The sequence below is a fragment of the Octopus sinensis genome, linkage group LG21, assembly GCF_006345805.1.
Source record: "Octopus sinensis linkage group LG21, ASM634580v1, whole genome shotgun sequence".
Lineage (NCBI taxonomy): Eukaryota > Metazoa > Mollusca > Cephalopoda > Octopoda > Octopodidae > Octopus > Octopus sinensis.
Window position 1 is genome coordinate 28,728,734 of NC_043017.1, and position 7,500 is coordinate 28,736,233.

Sequence of the window (7,500 nt, forward strand, 5' to 3'; positions counted from 1 at the left end):
GTTTACCACCATTTACCATAAAATATGTATAAATATTCCTGTCTGCTAGATCTAACTTTATTTGCACGACCTTACATAGCATAGCTCACAATATAATTAAATCATATAATCTACATCATATTGCTTTAAATATGTGCGCATCAATAGGGGCAAATTCAGCAACCCATTATTTGCTTTATATATAAACATATATATACAAATATATAGGTACATATATAAACATATTCCTACGTATTTCCATAAAAAAAACTATCTGCGAAATTCTAATTCTCCTCTATGCTCTGCCATTCGGTCTATTATCATACTGTCTATTATATTTTCCCTGAAACCTATTTTTTGTCGCTAGTTTGAATCCATTATAATATAAATTGGATGAGTATTCTAAACCCTTCAGAGTGTCGTGCTGTAAAATCGAATCGTGACCCGAACCACGTTAAATAAAGGGGCGAACCTTCGGTATATGTACCGGTGTAAGGCGGCGAGCTGGCAGAAACGTTAGCAGGCCGAGCGAAATGTTTAGTGGTATTTCGTCTGCCGTTACGTTGTGAGTTCAAATTCCGCCGAGGTCGACTTTACCTTTCATTCTTTCGGGGTCGATAAATTAAGTACCAGTTACGCACTGGGGTCGATATAATCGACTTAATACCTATGTCTGTCCTTGTTTGTCCCCGCTATGTTTAGCCCCTTGTGGGTAGTAAATAAATTGGTATATGTACCGGTGAAAGCACCGGATACATTTCAAAAAAGTGTTTTTTCTATATATGGGGTGTTAGCTTTAGGGTTAGGGTTAGGGTTTGTGTTAGGGTTGGGGTTAGGATTAGGGTTAGGTTTAGGAGTGGGAGAAAAGAGTTTCTGTTATTTTCAGAAATGTAAACAAAGTCACGTGTGTACATATACCGAAGCAAGCCAATGAAGGAAATCTGTTATTTGGAACCTAAAATCAGTTCCGAGTATAATGGATCATAAATGCCAGATCTCTATAAAGTTTGCGCTATAAACGAGTCACAGTTTCCCAAAGCGAACATCTTATAAAGGGAACGATGCTTGGATTCTGTATTTTATATCTCGTAAAATTTTTCATTTTCATTATCAATAAATAATGAATATCTCGTAAGTATCATATCTCAAGAAATATAATAGTTTACCATATCTCAAGAAATATAGTAGTGTATTCAATCATTGATTATTTTACTTGTTTCCGTCATTTGGTTGCAGCCATGCTGGAGCACCGCCTTTAGTCGAGCAAATCGACTCCGGGACTTATTCTTTGTAAGCCTAGTACTTATTCTATCGGTCTCTTTTGCCGAACCGCTACATTACAGGGACGTAAACACACCAGAATCGGTTGTGAAGCGATGTTGGGGGCAAGCACAGACACACAAACACACACACATATATATATATACATACATATTTACGACGAGCTTCTTTCAGTTTCCGTCTACGAAATCCAATCACAAGGCTTTGGTCGGCCCGAGGCTATAGTAGAAGACACTTGCCCAAGGTGCCACGTAGTAGGACTGAACCCAGAACCAAGTGATTGGTAAGCAAGCTACTTACCACACAGCCACTCCTGCGCGTAAATTGTCCAATATTTTTATCAATCATATCGAGAAGGGCATCCATTTAATTCTGAGTAATTTTCTCAGCGATATGTATCGAAAATCTCATTGTTAACATATTGCTATAACGTACTTGACGATTCAATGGATGCAGTTTAATACAAACGCGTAAACAGAGGTTCATACGCACACAGATAGAATGCACGTAACCTGAAGGTTTGCATGATTAATAGACAGAGTATTAGGCACTTGAATCAAGCTCTTTACTATATAAAGTTCGACTCCAAACACTTGAAAGGAATTCAAGCCACTTACGTTGGAAACTACTTACTTTAATTCCAGCTTTCAAATCCTACTTGTTCTAGAGGACCAGTGGTACGGTACCTAGTGTGTTTCCTTGTCCAATCACAAATACACAATTAACGAAAAACGCATGGTTAGCGAATGTTTGAGGCAAGCACAATGTCACCTTCGATGATGTGTGATGTATACATATATATATATATATATATATATATATAATATATATATATATATATAATATATATATATATAATATTTATATAAGGATAATATCGATATTGTGCCAATGTGGAATATTCAACTGACGAAAGCTGAGCTTATTTGAAGCCAAGCTAGAAATCCAGGATCTTGGATTATCCAGTAAAACTTTTTTTGCTAGTTTATTTTGTCTTATCTCATGGTGCGATATGTGGTTTTTAGAGTCAGGGTTTGACTGCTATTTCGGCATGGTGGTGTCTCTCAGATAGCCTTATATATATATATATAAAGAAAAATGAGGCATTTAGAAATATGGGTAATTCTTTGTTAGCGCTTTTGTACGTTTAACCGAATTCTTCAAGATAAAAGCAAGATGGTTAAACGAACGAAAGCATTAATAAAGAGTTATTCAAAATTCTGCACCTCATTGAAGTTTTGGCCAAATTAATCGATCTTTGTACTGATTTTTTTTCTAAGTCTCGTACTTATTTTATCGGATCTATACTGACGAACTGCAATGTTATGGGGACGCAACGAAACCAACATTGGTTGTCAAGGGGTAGATGAGTAACAGACACAAACAAAAGGACACAGACACGCAGATATATACATATACATATATATATATACATATATACGACGGGCTTCTTTAAATGTCCGTCTACCAAGTCCACTCACAAAGCTTTGGCCGCCCTGAGGCCACAGTAGAATACACTTGCCCAAGTTGCCACACTTTAGGGAAAAAAAGATGAAGACAGATGTATGAACAATAAGCAGGTGTAATAGTTTGACGCTTAGAAAAGTGAGAAAGTCTTTTGTATGTATGTATATATGCATGCATGTATATATATATAAATATACATATATATATATGTATATATATATATATATATATATATATATATATATAGTTTAAGCAATTGAGATTCAAGTGAGTTCTAATGAATTCACGTGAATATGGTACTTAACTTGGATGCACCGGAAATCTATACGGTGTTAACCATACGACAAAGTGGGGTGATTACAAATAGGAAAAAAGAAACAAGAATGGTTCAATATATCGGTACAATTGTTTCGTACGAGGACATCTTGTAGCTTTATTAAAGATGTCCTCGTACGAAACAATTGTACCGATATATGATCCATTCTGTTGCTCTTTTCATATATATATATAATATATATATATATATATATATATATAATATATATTATATATATATATAATAAGTATTTTCGGTATATTTTTGAGATATCTTTTTTTTTGTTATTAAGTAACAATCATTTTTATACTTTCCCTGATCCCTTATCTGGTATATAATGGCTGCTTTCGCATAGTTTCTATCTCTGAAGTCATTGGTCAACTACAAAAAAAAAACACATTACAACACACTCGAGCAAGAAGTGAGCAGTGCGATCACATACGACTTGTAACAATGCAAGTCCTTTCTCTATTCTTCGTCCGTCATTCAATATTGAATTTCTTTTCGTTGACAGTTTGCAGGTGAAAAGTTTACAAGTTGACTCTTGCAGGCAAAAGAAGGACAAGAAAACAATTCCAGGAGATGGCTGATCGAACGATGAAGTGCTTTATAAAGTAGCTGGAATAGGCGCAGGAGTGGCTGTGTGGTAAGTAGCTTGCTAACCAACCACATGGTTCCGGGTTCAGTCCCACTGCGTGGCATCTTGGGCAAGTGTCTTCTGCTATAGCCCCGGGCCGACCAATGACTTGTGAGTGGATTTGGTAGACGGAAACTGAAAGAAGCCTGTCGTATATATGTATATATATATATATGTATATGTATGTGTATGTGTTTGTGTGTCTGTGTTTGTCCCCCTAGCATTGCTTGACAACCGATGCTGGTGTGTTTACGTCCCCGTCACTTAGCGGTTCGGCAAAAAGAGACCGATAGAATAAGTACTGGGCTTACAAAAGAATAAGTCCCGGAGTCAATTTGCTTGACTAAAAGCAGTGCTCCATCATGGCCATAGTCAAATGACTGAAACATGTAAAAGAGAGATCCACGACGTGGCATGTATGTTTTTGGCCATAATATCACTGTGGATAGAAATAGGTGAATGACTCCAGAATGTAAGAATGAACGCGACACTTAGTTCTGCGCTACTTCTTATGAGGCAACCAATCTTGACGCTGTAGAAACGGCATTAAACGATTCTTGATAAAGGTACGCAAAAAAAAATGGAGAACCAGGGAAGAACACAGTATATATGTTTCTTATATCTGTATTGCCCACAAGGGGCTAAACACAGACGGGACAAACAAGGACTGACAAAGGGATTAAGTCGATTACATCGACCCCAGTGCGAAACTGGTACTTTATTTATCGACCCCGAAAGGATGAGAGGCAAAGTCGACCTCAGCGGAATTTGAAATCAGAAAGTAATGACAGACGAAATGCCTATTTCTTTATTACCGACAAGGGGCTAAACATAGAGGGGACAAACAAGGACCAGACAAAGGGATTAAGTCGATCACATCGACCCCAGTGCGAAACTGGTACTTTATTTATCGACCGCGAAAAGATGAGAGGCAAAGTCGACCCAGCGGAATTTGAAATCAGAACGTAATGACAGACGAAATGCCTATTTCTTTATTACCGACAAAGGGCTAAACATAGAGGGGACAAACAAGGAGAGACAAAGGGATTAAGTCGATTACAGCGACCCCAGTGCGAAACTGGTATTTTATTTATCGACCCCGAAAGGATGAAGGGCAAAGTCGACCTCAGCGGAATTTAAAATCAGAACGTAATGACAGACGAAATTCCTATTTCTTTATTACCGACAAGGGGCTAAACATAGAGGGGACAAACAAGGACGGACAAAGGGATTAAGTCGATTACATCGACCCCAGTGCGAAACTGATACTTTATTTATCGACTCCGAAAGGATGAAAGGCGAAGTCGACCTCAGCGGAATTTGAACTCAGAACGTAACGAGAGATAAAATACCACTAAGTATCTCGCCCGGCGAGCTAACGTGTTTGCCAGCTCGCCGCCTTACAATATTTATATATGTATATAGCATCTTCATTGGGATGAGTTAAAATACAGTTCCCGCCAGTCAGCCGGTTGGACTTTTACCTGTCGCATTTTAAGTTCCTGCTTCTTAAATGCACGCATTTCAATTGCGCTTATTATTCTATTTACCTCTTGCAAGCTACAGTGTACGTTTATTCTGCAATATTTTATTAAATTTCTACACGTGTATTTGCACTCAGTTTGTTGTCACTTGTATCAACGTATCCAAATACTGTTATCTCTGTCTCTAGAAAATAGTATTCCATAGGAGGTGACTGCTTCTCAAGTCCACTTATCTAAACTAAACTGCTGGGTTTTTTTTTTAATTATATTGAAGTAGCAGAAAGGGAACAACAAGGATCGGACGTAATTCCGTAATTACGACCACTTACAGTTTCGATCGAGTTTCAGAATTACGGAATGTGACGTTTTTTTTCTCTGTGTGGTGTCGATTAATCGATTATATCTATCGCTTTCAACAGGGAAAAAAAAAAACAACAACCAAAAACAAAACAAAACAGAACAAGAAAAAAAACAACAATCATGGCTTTATTTAGATTTACGATTTTCAAGGAGTGTTATTGTGTTAGTCATGTTTCATATCGAAGTTGTTGAATTCTGTTTTGATTCTGTTTTCTTTTATAAATTGTTCAATTTGATGATTTTTTTTTTTGCAGTTGAATATGAATAACTATGCTCTGAAACAAAGCATGAATGCAATATTCGATTTTTTTCTTCTACACTAATAATAATGCGGTTCATGACCAAAGGTGAAATCATAATTACATTTTTCAGCCAGTGTTTTTTAGGTTGCTGACATTTTCCACAAAATTGATAAAAAATCACATCAGAATACTCCTCTCCTTTCATATAATCTTCCCCGTTTTGATCATGTTTTTCCTACTGCTTTTGCATTTATTATTATTTAATTATGTATTCAACAGTTTTTTTCCGAGAGATACAACAGCGTAGCCTTATGTCTGTAACATGTGCTGCATTGTCCATTCTGAAGCGTTGTGGTATTGGCAGAATCAATAGAATACTGCATAAAGTGCTACACAATGTGTTTACATTTAGGGTTCAAATCCCGCAGAGCGGAACTTTGAATTGCTTTCTTGTAAATACAATAAATAAATACGCAGGATACATACATATAGATGCGCATACATACATATACGGTGGCTTCCCCCTTTTTATCGAGTATGGCCATATTGAAGCTTAATCAATGTTGTTATCGTGCAATGCCTGTGCAAGAAGATTTTTTTAAAGTGAGGAAAGGCTGTGCACTGAGTCAATCCCACTCACTAAGCAACAGCAGCCATAATCCAAAAAGAAGAACAAGTCAACATCATTGTAACCACTGAGCCGCATGTTTTATGTCAGAGTTATCCCAGTTACCTGAGTTACCTTCTCCTAGAAGGATGCCCTAACAAGGGCTAGGAGTCCTTCACTCCCAATGGTTTAACCGCGCGATCGGGTATTCAGTCCGATTATTTCTATATCCCCGCGCATGACACAGCCTTAAGACATTTATTGGATGGCCATTGACTGTCAAGAGTTCATCTGCCCTTTGACGGGTTTTGTTTTTCATCCCGCAGGGTGTCCAATAAACACCCTCCTCACCTAGCAAGCTTGGGGTGGTTACCGGTTTAGTCGCCGACGACTCGGCCATTCAACAGTTTGTACTGGGTTACATGTTACCAGTAGCACTCGAAAGGGATCTGACATAACATACATACACACATACATACATATATACATATATGCAGAACAAATTTGGACGAAATGCTGCTAAGCATTTTTTGCTCAGCGTGTCAACATTACACACACACATATATACATGCATACACATGCAAACACATACATACATACGAACATGCATGCATGTGTAGGCACACACACACATACACACACTCACACTGATCTACACACATGCGCACAAACAAACAAAAGGGAACGCAGTGTAAATAACGGACAGTCAAGACTATTGAAAAGTTTGCAAGACGCAACGAAAATTTTAGGAACATAAAAATAAGAAATAAGTGGAAATTTTACCGGTGAGTGTCTTACATTATACGACACAAAAAGAAGATGACTCTCCCCAGACACAACAGGCTTCAAAACACGAACTCATATAAAGAATCTGAGTTGAGAAAGGAGAGCATGCCATCAAAGTGACACTTGGGTAAAATATATGAAGCCCAGTATACCCATCATGACTACTCGTCAGATAAGGGTACACTAGGCACATGCATCACAACCATGTGTGTACGGCATGGTGATCTCATATCAAGATAAACAGCACATGACATTGCAGGTGGGGCCCAGTTATAATTTTCTTCCGGACGAGTAACCCAGCCTGCTCAAAAGGTCACCGAATAGGGTCGTTTAACGATGTT